Source organism: Mya arenaria, chromosome 3 (genome assembly GCF_026914265.1).
Source record: "Mya arenaria isolate MELC-2E11 chromosome 3, ASM2691426v1".
Taxonomy (NCBI): Eukaryota; Metazoa; Mollusca; class Bivalvia; order Myida; family Myidae; genus Mya; species Mya arenaria.
In genome coordinates, this window is record NC_069124.1 from 55,177,983 (window position 1) to 55,195,964 (window position 17,982).

A 17,982-nucleotide genomic window follows, 5' to 3' on the forward strand; every position below is an offset into this window, starting at 1 on the left:
GGGGGTGAAAACTGTAACAATGTGACGTCTGGCTTGCGTCATCTTTATTTGACGCAGTTTATACCAAAATCGCATGTTCAAAATGTGTTACAACATCAACTATGTTTATGCAGTTCATCGTTTTAATAAGTGATTGCGTGATACTGTTTCATATCCAACTGGGATATTTTCCGTCCACCATGTTTTACCCGTAACACGTCAAAGTACCCTTCGAATGGCGACCACACGAGATTAGATCCTCGTTAAACGTGAACAATGCCAAAAGCGCTTAAAGGAAACTCATGTATATGCTGACATGAAATAGTTATTATATTTAATATAACCGCAATCATAAGAACAGATTTAAAAAAGAAGCTGTGGTCGCTGACGTAAGCTGTTTTGTTTTGTATCCCTGTCGCAGCGCATACACTGCAAACAGGACACCCCATTGCAGACGTTAGCCCCACATTCGGAGCTCCTCGCCCATTTTTTACCGAAAACAACCGCGGATGTATATGGACGGTTTACAATGTCAAAAATCGGTACTCTTTAACTACGCTGCAAGTAGATCGCGTAGTTTTTTCAATATTTAGCAGTTAAACTTAATGACTTTACTCTAGGGACTCTTAACTTTTGTTTGCAACAATACACGCTTCACTGGCAATCAATTAAACTAAGATCTTCAAAGACAAGCTTAAACACTACTTTTAATTAATAATATAATTCAAAACTTTACGAACTATTTCACTGATGTACCGAAATACATCCGAGGTTGTTTTCGATAAAAATGGCCCAAAGAGTTCCAAATGGTTAGCCCCCAACCGTAACCGAACTCGGGACAGCCCTGCGGTCAGTTAAAGCTAACAGTCGCTCACCTCAGCCAACAGTTTTGTTTCATATCCCTGTTGCATCGCAGCACATACACCGCATGCGGGGAATCAAATCATAAACGTTAAGCCGCTAACTCTTTAAGTTAGCTTTAGTTGCAAGGTTAATCGAGTTATTTTTCTTTACAATGCATTATAGCTGCACACATTTTCTATTTTACATATGCATGGACAAATCAGCTTGTTTTTAAATAGGATTGAATGACATGATTGCGCTTGCTTCTGTGATCTGATGGAAATTAAAGGCTCTTCAGACAACAAATCGCCAATGAAATGTCCGTTCAAGTGGAAAATCTTTCGAATTAGGTCTTGTAGTGATATTATAACCGGGCGAATGCACCTTTACAAAATACTTCCACCAGGTAAACGTATGACCTGCTAAGCGTAATATGCAATTTTACTGTAGTTAATTTACGCAGTGATCTCTGAGTTAAGAACCTCTTAAAATTGTACCTATGTTGCAAAATATTCTTGCTGATGCAGATAAATTGTTTTTATATTTTGTTTTGTATGTGGATTAAAAATTAAAATTTAGTTAAAAAACAGTTTAAAAATCACTGCACATTTCAATACCGTTGTTTGACGATTATTGCTCATACATGCCCACTAAACGCCAGCTCCACCACTGATTGGTGGTGCAAAGAAAATGAACTGACAGTACTTCCGTGGTGCACCTGTGCCTTTAGTTTATTTATACAGTCCATCTATTTATATAATCCATATTTTTTATCTAAAGGACATATTTAAAAAAAACTGATCAATATTGAAACGTGTACGAACACTTTTTCGGAAACCACTACACCACAGCTTCATCACTAGAGCAACAACAACACCACTGATATAAAATATGTGTAAATTTATATTTTCTTTTTACGAATTTCAAGAGTTTGTAAGTTTTGATGTGTACGGACTATACATAACAGTTCTACTGTCATTCGCCAGAATGTTCTTGAAGGTGTGCCTATGCAGTTGAAATGCTAGCAGATATCAAAATATGCACAAGTCCGAAACGGGAGAAAAGCTCCATGCATCACAATTCGTACTATTTTGCGTGTTCTTACACGGTATCACATTCTCCGATTTTCGAAATATCTCCATGTAATAAAAATATCAGATGAAATATAAACCATTCTAACGTATGTACAAAACAACAGCTGCAACACGGATGTGTCGACAGCTCATTTTTCTTGGCACCAGATAAGTGATGGAGTTGGCGTTTAGTAGGCGTGTCATAGTGTTTCTGTTTTTATAGGCGAACGTTATGTATCACAATGACTTCATTAAAAAAAAAAAAAACCAAGCGCACTAAACTTAGAAATAAAGACAAAAAGTGTACGTACAATTGATTGTCCCCAATTTGATTCCGGAATAGATTCCTAAATTTGAATCATTGTCTTCATCCTATTTTACCAAATTAATTATAAAATTAAAAACAGAAATTAAGCTAACATCACATTTCCTAATTTTAATTAAAACAGTAGATATTGAAACAGTGCCTTTATACATGTAGCACAATTTTCAAAGTAGCATATATATATACCAGCGCTTTTGTAGACATCAAGTATTTGGCAAAAAAGGGGAAATTTCCGAGTAAATTTTGTCATGTTCCAAAACTAAGTTACCTCGAGCAAAACGTGACTTGCAAGTGCGATGGATGGCATTGTAACGCAATATACAGATTTACAGCCAGTAGAATACGGCCGTGATTTTGCTTGAACGGATTATTATGTTTCAGTGATTTGTTTCTCTGTGTTATTAAGACATCATTGTTTATTTTATTATAGTTGTTTTCAACTGCGTGCCAGGAGTTGTGAATCCACTTTTTACAAACATCATTGATCATTAAGTCAGTGTGCGTAAGTCAGTTGTGTTTTGAGACAATTTTCACGAACTTTTTGAATGTAGTTTGATAAAGGTGTCTGGGCTAACCGAGTGCCCCAAACTATACTTCGGTATATCATGTTTCCCGTCTATTGGCCACGGCGGCTTGCACTGCAAAAGGAATGCCAATTCATCATTAACAATCTGAACTTCAGAGCGATGCATCAAGTGCATAGATTTTATGGGTGACTACAAACTGCGTCCCGGCACGTAAAAGTTCGCTATAGTTGAGCTGACGTCGCGGTATTGGACGCCCGTCCGAATATACGGATACATACACTATCGCTCAGCAGCGCACTATAGAAACGGGGGCAACGTTTACGGTGATTATAGTGAAGTTGGACATTCTCTAACGATCTGTTTGAAGTTTTACCTTGAATACACCTACTTGCGATAGATTGCTTCAGACTTTACGTTTAGTTGCGGAATTTATTCATTTATTCCAAGACGTTCAGTACTGTTTGCCAGAGAAAAATAGGCCAATTATATGACATTGCATAGATAAAGATTTGATGAAATTGTGAACTGTGAAAGATCCTATACGTGCTTTACCTGATAAAGAAGATAAAATGACGTTTGCTGTCAGCTTCGTGCGGAACATATCAGAACTCCACCTGGTTTACTGAATAAAAACATACTCGATTTATTTGGGTTCTGGTGTTGTAAGGGGTATTATACAAGACATATACAAACATTATATAACATAGCAATAACCAACATAATTAATCATTTAAACGGTTCATCTTGCTTTACTGAACAAAAAGGGTTAACTAAGAGTTTTGTAATGTTGAAAATAAAAAAGTAAAAACAAAACTTCTTTCAAAATTGGATTAATAATGGAGATGGTATCTTCTGAATTGTGAAAGTGAAAGTAGTGATATATTAGGACCAACTCGGACGAGCGATGGACAACCAGACATCAGGATGTCCACTCATTCTGTCCGAGCCCAGTGGTCATTCAGGGTAAGTTGATGGTCCAACACAACCAATTTATATTTTACCCGGTTACAATATAGCGTTTTAAGGAGTATTCCCTTCAATTATACATATTTGGGTACTACTGGCTATGTATTAACTTCCACGGTTATATTTCCGTAGTAAATTTTAATTTGAATGCCAAAACATATTTTGAATGGCATTTACGTATTAATGGTTTGATTCGTGTTTCTGTATATCAATACTAAACTCTTGATTACTTTCGAAGAATCGTTCAACATTTTCATCATCTTCTCATCTCTTCAGATTATAAACGGGTTCAACAATTAATATTGTTGGACCCGGAAATGAGATTTATTTGTATTTCCCGTTGCCATTCCGTCCCATTAACTGCATATTACATACACTTGTGTATAATTGGTAACATAAACATTTTTTCCAAGCAAGACATATGAATTCATTTTGTTTTGTGCAGTGACACTTAATGCCTAAATGAGAAGTTCATAGTACGTGCAATTATTTAAGTGTGTATGTTGTTGTTGTTGCTGTTGGTGGTGGTGGTGGTGGTGGTGGTGGTGTCGGTGGTAGGTTGGGTGATGATGATAATAATAATAACACTACCCAACCAAACCAACAACAACAGTAGACAAGAACAACAACAACAACAGCAGAAAAGTGTTGTGACTATCCTCGTGTATTTTTATTGAAGTTTGCATCAAATTCTTTTTCATCGTCTAATGCTGAAACAAAATAGACGAACTCACTGTTTGCAGAATTTGCTAAAATTTATGGAACAAACATCGAATTAGACCATGATATGTATTTGAGATTTAGGAACCTTCACAAAGTCGCGATAAAATTGATGCATTTTGACACAATACCAACAATATAGCTTCTTAGCTGTTTTTTGCGTACCGTTGATTGTCATTTTGACAAACTATTTCTTTGCCAATTGCTTCATAACTTTATGACACGAATTTACAGAACTTTCAGGTTGCTCCACATATCATTGATAGGGGAATATCGTACTAGCAAGATATACATTCCCCTTGTGCCTCTATCCGAATAGTTGTTTATGAGGAAAATAAATATTTATACTATTAATCTCACATTGACTAAAAGGTTTACTAAATGTTTACTAGATGTAGATTTAAAATAAATATAAAAAACGGAGATTAGCAATTCGGTTAAATGGCTTAAAAGATATTTACTTCTTTCTGCTGAAACGAGAATTTTTGAAAACTGCCAACCCACGACCACTAAACGCTAACTCCATCACTTAAAGGTGGTGCAAAGAAAATGAGAATTCGACACTTCCGTGGTGCAGCTGTGCCATGTGTTACCTCTACAAACGTTAATTTTATTTATATTTTATTTGATAATTTTATTGAAAGGGAGTTTTTTCGAAAATCGGACAATGTGGTACCGTGTAAGAACATTTATACTGCTGGCTGGCTAAAATTTCGTTTCAATATTGTGCGAACTGTGGTGCTATGAGCTTTTCCACCGAATCGGTCTTGTGAATATTTTGAGATCTGCTAGCATTCCAGTGGCAAGTACACTTCGTTGCTTACACACAACGTAAGATCATTCTGGCGCATGCAAATATAACTGTTATGTTTAGTACTCACACCGGAACCCAGCACAACTAATTAGCACTTCTAAAAAGGAAATATGCACGTAATAATAAAAGTGGTAGCGCTGTTGCTCTAGTGTTGGCGCTGTCGAGTTGTGGTGGCCCAAAGAACTTCGAATTCCACACACTTTACCAACCCAACTGCGTTCATACCCCGATAATAAATTCCTTAAATGAAGTGCATTATGAAACTGTTATACTAGTATCATCTATGCATTACGATATTTGGCGTTTTAATGTAACGTACGTTAGCTAATTTGCACCTGAAGTATTTTTGGAGAGGTTTATATGGTAATTGATAACACTGAGTTTTTATTAAAGAACTTTAGACATAATGATGAAGCTAATATTATTCACTCAAGATATCAATATCTGTATTTTATACAACTCTTTTACTCTTAGCGATATAATGTTGCAGTAGTGTAACCTTTGGCTCTATTATCGTTTAAATTGGCGACAGCGTAGATAAAGTTTGTTCGATATTTATTATGTCATCTTCACATCAAACACATGTCTGTAGCCACTAGAATGGCAGTTACGGTGAAACGTCCTGCAATAACAGAGAAATAAAAAAAATGTAATCCTGTCAGAAAACATGTCAACTGCACGTATTCACGTTGTTGTTTTTTTATTTAAAAAAATAAGAAGAAGAACCAAGCATGTGTTTAAAGTTGATAACTTTCAACGTATAAGCTGTAATAGGAGTGTGATGGCTTTTATATTTTATTGTGTTTGAAATTGCAGCATTCAATTTTGGTAGCATATGAGTCTCAAAAAAAGTCCAAATAGATCAATAAACTTGAAAAGAAGAAAAGAATATTGAAATGACCATTACATGTACCCTAAAGTGGTCAATGTTGTAGGTAAAGTTTAAATACAATTTTAGAGAAGTAATATATTCATCCTTATCATAGTAAAGAAAATTGCCATATTTAAACAACAATTTCACTGAAGTTTACTTCTATGAAGTTTTATAAATAACTTAATAACTGGTTAACTAGATACGATTTGTGTACCCACATTCTCCGATTTTTGAAATGTGTCTGTTTGATAAAATTATCAAATACACAATAAATCACATTCACGTTTGTAGAAGTAATAACATGGCATAGCTGCACCACGGAAGTGTCGACAGCTCATTTTCTTTGCACCACCGTTAAGTAGTGGAGCTAGCGTTTAGCCGCCATGCAACCGTCAGGTTAGAACAATATTGCTCCCATCGCTCAAAACTCCGTGTGTTTTTTTTTGTTTGAGACTGGCTTATCAGGTGTGTTTCTAATTTAGATTTAGGCCAAGCAAAGTACTTGCTTTCGATTTCACTGCTAAAAAAATAGTGAAGGTAGAGGTCGGATGTTTTGTTTCATTTAATTTTTAGTAAGGTTGTGTCGGAGCATTATATGTTCACACTAACGACAGTTGTCATTTGTTTCTGTGTATAATCATGAGTCTTTCCCGTGCAAGAAACAACTTATAATGTACCCCAAAACGGAAATACATCAATAACGATCAAATATATAGATGACATTTGTTTGCTTCACTGTAAGATCGTAAGTTATATTTCACCGAGTGAGAACCAAAAGATATAGTTCATACAATGAAATATCAATTTTATTTTACTATAAATTTCTATAATCCACCGGAAAGCATAAAATACATATTTTATGTATTGGCGACAAAACAAATAGGGTCGGGTACAAACAGATTAGGGTAGGTCGGGGAACCGGAATTAGTTAAGATTGACAATTAGTCACGATAAGGGGCACTTAAAGACATGTTTGTTTGCGTTAGTTTCCCACGTACAAAACACGACAACAAGACTGTTTGTTAGTGGCGGTCCCGCGGTCTAGTGGTTACACACTTGACTATCAATCCAGGGGCGCAGGTTCGATTCACCGTCGCATCACTAAAAATACTAATCGTCTTCCGGGAGGGACGTTGGGTCCCGTGTGACAGTGTTATACACTGGTGTACGTAAAAGAACCAAGGTAGCCTTAACCAGGGTTACATTCTGTCTGTGCACTATGCACAACCTAAAATGACTAACAATTTTAACGGAGCACTCGCCGAATGGGCAAGGCCCGAGTGCGAGTATAAATAAACTTACACACCACCACCTCTGTTAGCCGTTTATATGACTTGGATTTAAGATAAGCAACTTTTAGTCGCTTTGCATGTAGACACCAGAGTCTACTATACACCAAATCCATCTACGTCACACATGAGCAGACGGATGCGTGTGCCACTCCATGTAGGACGGATTTAAGGCGTCGTTGACCTCCGCGCGGCAACCACTCAATCTCTGCCAGGCGGGACGGTTTCAGCCATTATGTATCGTCACAGTAGATACTTCAACACACACCGGATTCCCAATTATGCAAATGATTCTGTAATTAGTTTGTTTGCCTTCCTTGTCAATCCATACGGTAGTGTCCTCAATGTGTTTAAGTTAATACCGTATCTTTAAAGCTACACTCTCACAGATTGAACGTTTTGACAACATTTTTATTTTTTTGTCTTGGAAAAAGCCATTTTTGGCGAAAATCCATGGATACCAATTATATAAGACTGCTGACAAAAAATAGATCGCATATTTTTATATTTAAGTTAAAAAAATTATGTTTAAGGCATTTTTCTTAAACCGTAAGTAACGGTTTAAACCATAAAACAATAATTTTCGAACGGAAATATGAAAATCTGCGATCTGATCTTTTGCCAGCAGTCTTATGTCATTGATTTGATGATATTTACGCAAAAATTGGTTCATTCCAAGACAAAAAAAAAATATGAAAAGTTGTCAAAACGGCCAATCTGTGAGAGTGCAGCTTTAATGTGCTTGGCGGGAACCAGCTTGGCTAAAGGTGCGCATTGGAAAAATATTTATGCAATTTCATTGATAGCATTATACTTAACGGACATTTGAACTAACATATTTAGTGTTTAATTATCTTTTTTTTAAATCCTCTAGCTAACAAATCGTCTATATTTAAATTTTATAGATGCAGAGTAACTATTAAGAGTACACGGAAAACTCTTTGAACTTCTTATTTAAGGAGATTTTCTGACGTCTACTATCTAACTATAGATAACACTTAATCTCATAGTTTATTGTAAAGTACTGAGTAATCTTTCCTTTTACAAAAAGTCATCCACATGGCCTGTCCTCAGTCAACTCTGAACAGTCACTGATCATAATTAATGACAAGACAATACATTTTTTAACTAAGCCTGATTGATAGACGCTTCCCAACTATCAGCGATACGGAGTAGGCGAGAAAATAGGGACATATGTTACGAGTTATCGGACTTTCTCACGCGATATCCATTGGAGCTCGATCTGATAGCAATCATTAAATTCACATTTTATAGATGCCGTCCTCTTATAATTCTTACTCAAAGGCGGTGAGAAAATTAAATTATTGCAAATAGGCTGAGTAGTTTGTCAATACTCGTTCTAAGTCACAATAGCCGGTTTTATATTCATTTGCCGGGGTGAATTCCTCGGTACACATTCTCAGGGCTTAGGAAGGATGTCAACCAAATGACTTATTGATGAATGTCATCAATGAAAAAAAAACACGATCAAACAAACATTCAAAAGGTTATATTAACAATCTTAAATTTCAAGCTAGATAAAAAAATACATTTATGTACATAGATAGTATAAGTAAGTCGAAAAGGTCTGCTGGCCTTGTGACGGTTGATTCGCTGTGCACTTCAAAGAATCATTGGTGCAGCTAAGTTCATAGTTCGCCCCCTTTCAATCAAGTATTTTAGTCATAACTTCAAACAACTTAAAGGTACTCGCTCATGCTTATGCGCCAACAACAATGTTCCCGGTAATGCATCTGAAAACACAAAACAAATATAATTATTGTACACTTTGATCCGAAATTGCAGGAAAAAAAAATACAATTTAATTATGCCCAAACTAGTTGCAGTGGGGAGCGAACCCATGCCGGTACAGGCAAGGGTGCATATCGATACTTTATCCACTCGTCCACAGGGACTCATATAATAAAATAAACATTTATTCAGCATTAAATAAGGGTTTAAATATCCATCAGCTTAGTTGAAAACATTGGTAGCACTACGTGATAATTGCAATCAACCAGCTATAGCCTTTTATTGAATGGCGTCAGTAACGCATTTCAAACTTGTTGACTTCAACGAAAACATGTGAGCATATATCAATTTTTGTTTAAGACTTCCAGCTGTCAGTATCTTAGTTTTATGCTCCTTTGACACTCTTTATTTCGTAATAAAAATGTGCATTTTACAAACCATGAACGAGTCCCTTTTAATCTGTTGGAACATTACAGTTGGAAACAAGTTAATGTTTTTCGTTTGTTGAACTTTTTCTGCAACTAAAATACTGGCTTCTGTCAAATTCAGTTTTTAAATATAGATATCTTAATCACGAATATATCACCCTGAGATAATTTCACTCCATGAGTGAGGTATTTGTTTGAAATGGGCCCACTATTTGCATTATTTCCACGCAACTTGAGCGATCTCGCCAATCATGCCCATACTTTCGTAGATCACTCTGATTTCTATGCATCGTATTTGCATAAGCAATAACGCATATTATTTCCATGTAACTATTTATTTACCCATTTGCTTTCTTTTGTCAAAAACGTAATCAGAAGATTATAGTTGACTGATCCAGATCGTACATATGAAATCTGCAATAATGTTGCATTTCTTTTTCATAACAACAGCCAACCATTTAAAAAATAACAAAGTGAATGTTCTCATATGAAGAGCGTTGATGAAAGAACCATGAAACCAGCTGTTTCGCTGATTTAAAGTTGACTTGATAAATTTAATTGTTACGAAATTTTGCGTATCAATACAGCTGAACCCCGTTGGCTCGAATTCGCTTGGCTCGAATTTTCGCCGGTATACCGTTTTTAAAATCACCGTTATCACGTGGGATTTTGGCCAAGCAGCAATGCTATATCTTTTCACAACGTTTAGTATCACGTACTAGTATTACAAAACTATTGTCAATTGGGCACTTCATATATAGAGCCTTATAGGGCCCCTTAATTGTTTGTTTGGCACAAAATGTTTATTGGACACACAGTGGACTTGAGAACAATCTGTCTGTGGTGGCTGTGATAGGTTGATGGTAGCCATAATGAGGATGAATGAGCCATGGCTTGACTTTTTAGAGCCCGTCTGTGGGCCTGTTTGAGCCCGTCTGGGGCTTGTTTGATCATGAGTCGGCTTGTCTGTAACCACAATAAGGATGCAGAGGGCATATTTGCATTTTCACAAATTTTGAAATGCGTAGTATTTTATGTCCGTATAAAGTACATCATGAAACAATATCATCTATTCTTTACGATTTGTTGCGTTTTTATGCCACGTATGAAAATTTGCATCAGTGGTATGTTTTGAATGCGTTTATATGGTTATTGATTAACATTGATTTTTTTAATAAAATGCCATTAGCTTGTGTTGAAAAGAACATTAGACATAATTATGAAGCTAATTTCAACCATGTAAGATATCAATATCATTATTTATTACAACTCTTATTCCCTAAGCAATATTATGTTGCAGTAATTCAAGAGAAATAAAAAATGATATCCTGTCAAAAAACATTTAAACTGCACGTATTTACGATTTTTGTTCCTTCTTAAAATCATGAATAAGAATGAGGAATGTGCATGTTAACTTCCAAAGTATCAGCTGAAATAAGAGTGTGATAGTTTTTCATGATAATTTAATGTATTTGAAATTTTAGCAATCCATGTTTATAGCATATGAGTCTCAAAGAAAGTACAAATAATTAAATACACGTAAAAAGAAGAAATGAATATCGAAAAAAATGGGGTATTTGTTATACTCTGGCCTTGAAATGATCATTCCATGTATCTTGAAGTGTTCAATGTTGTATGTAAATTTTATGTGTCTTATAATAAAGAAATGCAATAAAATTATTTTTTCTATATTTATAGTATACTAAATCGGTTCGGAAATGTTCTGAACGACGAAAACAAGTGAAAATACGATGTACAGCTCGGTTCTCAGAAACATGTGTTAGAAATTGAATACCAGCTGGGCAGTCAGTATTTATAACTATGTGGCTTGCTTTAGATCATTATCACAGAGGTGTTAATAAACACTGACCCTGGGTAAACTTTATCGAAATGTTAAGTTTTGAGGGCAAAAACTCTGGACTGCATAGTCCTTGGAAATTCTGCTGGCGTCGTGAAAACACTAGAACTAAGGGCGCTAAATACTTCAACAATTGTCTGAAGGATCTTAAACAATCTGTTGGGGACAAACCCATTGATTTTTGCTTATTTTTACTTCTGTTTGTCAAGAACCTTATCGCATATTTATTATTTCTACCCTTTTTAATGAAACAACTTTAAATAAAAATACATTTACCAATTGCTAATTGAAATATGCTTTTTGCCAGTTGGTTATTACCAATAGGATGTTACAGCCTATTTCGTTATAAAACATGAATGATAAATGTGACGATCTTGGGCAGCTTCATTTATAGAACAAGAAACGCAAACGCCCTCATATAGAGTATTGTATAAAGTGTTTTTTTTTTTGTTTTTTTTTTTTGGGGGGGGGGGGGTGAGAGTGGTCTACTGGTAGAGGTGATCGTCACTCACCCAAGAGTCGGAGGGTTCGATCCTCACCATAGGGTACTTTCGTATGACCTCTCAAAATGACTGAATACTGGTTGGCTACCCATGGCCGGACACTAGGATGATTCATATAGCTCGCAGCCGTCTCAAAATCGAGCTTAATTAATTATTAAAAACGATAGTATATATTTTAAAGAAAAAAAGTAGATTAATCAGCAACTGACAAAATAGCATCATGTAAACGGATTGACGCAACTGTCTTTCCATATAAAACTAGTCTTAATCCTATGCAGATTAAAATGCTTATAAAAATATCAGAAAGCACTTATATTTATGAAACAAACGCTTTTCTTGAAAATTTGATACGAAAGGTAAACTAATCTTACTTTGATGTTTTGTTATTATCGTTGACATAAAATACCAGACGTGGATTATTTTGCAAATTAAAAGCTGTTATTTTAAATATCTGATATCTATTTTAGATTGAAATTGTTATTAATTGTACGATTTTAGTGCACGTTTACTGCCAACACGATCACCTTCAGGAAATAAAACAGGGTCTATATCTTGCAAGCAGGTGGAAATAATATTTGATAATTGATTAAAGCATAGAACCATTTTTGTTTTTAAATCCCTGATTTTTGTCTAAGAGTGGGTTATTATCGTGGTATCAAGAGAAACATGTACATTTCTCCCTAATTTAAGGTATCAGATGTATACTAATGTGAACATTTGGTGTCTGTGTTGGTATTTAATATGCATTTTAAAGCTGCACTCTCACAGATTCACCGTTTTTTCCAACTTTTTTTATTTTTTGTCTTGGAATTAGAATTTTTTTGCGTAAATATCTGCAAACCAGTGATGAAAGACTATTAACAAAAGATCAGATCACATATTTTCATATTTCCATTCCAATTTTAATGTTTTATTGCTTAAACCGTTACTAACGGCATAAAATGCATAAAACATCAATTTTTGAGCGGAAATATGAAAATCTGCTATCTGATCTTTTGTCATCAGTCTTTTATCACTGGTTTCAGATATTTCGCAAAAATTTGCTCGTTCCAAAGCGAATTTTTAAAAAAAAAATGTCAAACGTTCAATCTGTGAGAGTGCAGCTTTAAGTCAATCTTATGGTCATACATCATTGACTCCATTCACTGTATAGCTCCGTTATTTATATCACGCAATCCGATTAGCTACACCATTTTTAGCCCCAATTAAGATTAATAGTGAATACATACCCAGATGACCTCGTATTGTTTTGGTTTCATATGAAAAGGTTTAATGTGTAAAAGAAAATAGGTAATTCCTCGTCCGATATCAACTAAAATGAAGAATACAAAAACGTTCTATAATTCAATTCGTCATGTATTTCAGTTACTTATTTGAAATATTAGTAATCAGTAAATGATACCCTTTCAAATTCACCAAACATCAAATTTTAGCATAACTGCCATTGGAATGATCTTATTTATATCTCGGATACCTTAAAGCCATTTAGGCTACAGGACTATGATCGAGCATACTTACCCTCCCGTTGGTCTCTTATCAATTACATCCCAATACTTTCACTTTCTAGAACTGTTTATAACTTTCTCCGGAACGGAATTGCTGATCTTCGAAGGTAACGTTCCCCCAATTTCGCCTTCATAGAACGCCACAACTCTCTCAAGTTGTGGAAACTTAAGATATTATGGCTAACCGACATGTGTTTGTGTCTAATAAGCATGTTATCATTTCTAACCGACATGTGATTATGTCTAAATAGCATGTTATCATGTCTAACCGATATGTTATTATGTCTAACAGGCATGTTATTATGTCTAAATGAAATGATGTGATGTCTAAGTAGCATATATCTAACTGACATGTTATTATGCATAAAATGATTTATTGTGTCTAAATGAGATGTTATTATGTCTAATTAACTTGCTATCATGTCTAACTGACATGCATGTATGTCTGACTGACATGTTATTATGTCTAAGTAACATGCTATTATGTCAAACAGACGTATTGTCCATTTCCGTCTTATCATTTTAAAAAGACGTTGTTGAAAAAATACCAAGTGACTTGTGACTAGTGCTATTTGAGATCAGTTGAATAGCAGTCAGAGCCAAAGAAAAACAACTAGAAAATGGTTGGATGTACCTTTAAAGACAGAATAATACGGTTACCTACAATTGTGTAAGGACTCCTATTAGGGTCATCGCGATCTCGCACACTACCGTTTGAAAATGCCCCCCCCCCCCCCACCACCACACACACACACGCGATTTTTGTTTGCTAAAATGTCGCTGTTTCAATTTGTGCAGTACTTATATAATAACTCTAAGAACTTGATGAAAACAGATGTACATAATGCAACAATAAATATCACGTATATTCCTGTACAAAGTTCTACAAATTTGAAAGAAAAAAATGTGAAAATGAAACACACAACTGTCGCGGTCTCTTTTCCTTGGCAATTGATAAGACGAGGTGTTGGATCGCAATGATCCTTATAGGATTCCGTAATTTTGAGTTATAGAATTTCATGATTAACAAGACAAGAAGAGTTCTTCGAGTCGATGTAGATTATATTTAGGTATACATGTATATTTCATCTTTTATAAAGCCTATTCAAATGAGCGTGTTTATTGTACAAAGTTCATGCGTTCTTGTCCAAAATATAAATTATCCTGTCAAATGAACGTGTTGTTAGATGGACAAGTTACCACGACATCTTGACAAACAACACGTTTATTTGACAAGATCACATACTATTATGACAAGATAGCTCGCTCTGTGTATAAGACGTCAATTGACATAATAGCATGATAATTGAACATAATAAAATGTCCATTGGTCATAATAGCATGTCAGTTAGACAAGTTCACGTATCAGTCAGACTAGTAAACATTGTGATCTGACATGATATAATGTCGATTGGACATAATTGGTATTTTTAACATGATGAAACAGAAATGGACAATACGTCGGTCTGTATTAATAACATGTCAGTAAGAGATGATAAAATGTCAAGTTGACACAACCAGATGTCGGTTAGACATAATAACATGCTAGTAAGACGTTATAACACTAACGTAGTGTCAGTCTGACATGCTAACATGCTAGTTAGATATGATAACATGCTATTTTGCCAGCATAACATGCTAGTTTGATGTTATTACACTTCATTTAGAAATAAAAACATGTCTGTTAGACAAAACAGCATGTCAGTTAGACACTATAGAATAAGACGTCATAACATAAGACAGTTATGGAGTTCCATACGCCATAGTTACAATCAATTAGTTGTAAGGTACTATGATCATTGACTTTTCTTCTGCATGGTGGACTCCGGGTTGTTGATAGACATGTGCGTCTTAACATGCCGGCTCCTCTTGTTATTTGAGTTTAACTTTATTTAGTTTACAACGAGTGTGAAGAAAGTTATATTAACTTATACCAAGTCACTCTTGCTGGCACGATGTTGCACGAAAGAGTGTGGTCTTATGTTGTGGGGGGAACCGGAGAACCCGGAGAAAACCCACATGTACGGCCTGGTGACCACCAACCAAACTCACATGCGCCAAGGCCGGGAATCGAACCTGGGCCGCCTTGATGCGAAGCGAATGCGCTAACCACTGCGCTCACCGGACAACCTCCTCTTGTTATAAATTGTGATCAGCCAAATTTGATCAATATACTTCTCCTTAAGGGTGGAGCCGGTGCTAGAGAGGTACGAGTCCGCCTTGTTGATGATCCTAGGGTTTGGCGGCTTCTCAATAATTCTGGCGCTCATCCACAACGCCGTCCGTAAGCACATCTTCCACGACGAGCACAACCTCGACACGACGTTCGACGCCGGCGGAAATGTCTCCCTCAGTCTAACGGCCGTAACCGTCGCGTCACAGCTCATATGGCCAGGCGACATCCTGCACAGCGCTACACTTACCGCAAAGGTTAGTTTGTTTGCATTCGCTTCAACATTAATTATAACACTAGCATTACAGTAGCATGACACATTTAACTACTGTCGCAATGATGAACACGTAAAAGAATAGCAACGAGTATTTCAAAATAAATATTTAAAATCAGCATTTCAATGTAAATGTATTAAACTATTCATAAATGTATATGTACAACTGTTTACTTTTCCTACATGTTAACCTTATCATCAACAAAGCTCCGATCGGGCACCGAACTTGACCTATTATGAACTGGGTCTAATACTTGGCCATCGCCACCGAAATATCTTCTTAGCATTCAAACACAAAGAACGGTTTGCAGATTCTCATTTTCCTATTCAGTGTGTATAAACAAGGACTGCAATGTCACCACACATGCGAATGTGTCCTGCTTGGTTTCATGGTCCTATTTGGGTTAAAAATTACCTGATTGCTTTTAACAAGCCGTTTATTTAGAAGACTGTTTCGTAGTTGTTGTAAACAATCCGACACAAATGTTTGTGAAAGCGACAACAGTATACGCATATTTGCTACGCCTTTACAATAAATATGTTTTGTATGGAACGCCGAAGCTGTTTGATACATTCAGTTTTCATTATATGCACATATACTTCATTGTATACAGGTATAACTTCTATAAATGTAGTTAAAATGTTATTATAAAAGCAAAAACATCATAACAGAAAGATAACACGTCATTAAATAAAGTTAAAACGAATAATGAACATATTGACTTTACCATGTTTACCTTACGATGTGTTCCCTTTAAACAATGGTGTTTTAGCTTTTCATAATTATGTTTTGACTTGACATAATGATTTTTAGCCTTTTGTGTTATAATGACGTTTTAGCTTTATTTATTAAGTTATGGTGGTAATATGCATAAGTAATGAGCTAAAGTAGTAATTTGTTTTTGCTGTACGGTCGTACTGGATCTGATTATTTTTCTAATCTAAGATTTCCACAGGTCGGCGATGAAGTACAGCTGATAATTTCATATAAAGTTCCAATGTTATTTAGGATATCATTGACTTTGGTATTCAAGATTTTATTATTTTTTTCTGTCGGACGTTCATTGTCTTTAGTTATGAAATGTAAACCTGGTTGTAAATCAGAAGATAAGTCACCAAACTTACTTAAAATCCCTAAATTATGGGATACGCATAGAGAAACATAATTTTTGAATAATATTGATACTACAGTTGTTGAAGGAATTCAAAACAGAATGGACATAGATTCTTATAATTCATTTTCTCAGACAAATATTGATGATAAATTGCTTGAACCATATTGTTTTGTCTTTAGTTCCAGCTGCTCAAATTATTTTGGTGCAGTGCATAGAAAGCGAAACTATCATGTTAATATCAACTAACCACGCAAATTCCCCTGGTGTAATGGTGAATGCCACAGAGTAAGAAACATTTATAACAAAATACGAATTTTAACTTTTATTAAGTATAAAAGTATGTACTTTTAAGAGGGCTTAAAATTATAAGCAAGCAATATAATACTACGATGCATGTAGGTAAAAATAAGTTAATCTCAAATAAAATTAATCAATTAAGAGATTTAAAAACTTCTAACGCAAGAACATTTTGGAGAATCATCAACTCTGATTTTAAAAGATATAACCCAATTTGCATCCTTAGACGACTTTTTAAAAATAAGGTTAATGGGAATCCAAATATAAACGATGATGATTAACAATGTGAAAAAATCATAAAAGCGAAGATAGGTATTGAAACTATGAATAAAGAAATGCATGTGTCATTTAATGAACAGAAAATAAATAAAGCGGTTAAATCATTAGCAATAAAAATGCATCTGGTGATGATAGTAACCTTTATGAACACATCAACTCCACTATACACAGTATGCTTGCTGTCTATGTGAAACTTTTTCATGTCATTCTAAAGAGTGGTTACTTTCGAAACAGTGGACGGAAGGCAGCATTAAACCAATTTATAAAAATAAAGGTGATCATAAAACCCTGAAAACTATAGACCCATATCGCTTTCAAGTTACTTCGACCAACTTTTCACTTTGCGTTTTAAATTTTAAAGACTTAACACATATGCAGAGAAATCAAA

General features: G+C 35.1%; 1 pseudogene; it reads left to right on the forward strand.

Moving 5' to 3' along the window:
• Positions 1 to 3,062: 3,062 nt before the first annotated feature.
• Positions 3,063 to 17,982, forward strand: part of LOC128226643 (uncharacterized) — a 28,217-nt pseudogene continuing 13,297 nt past the window's right edge.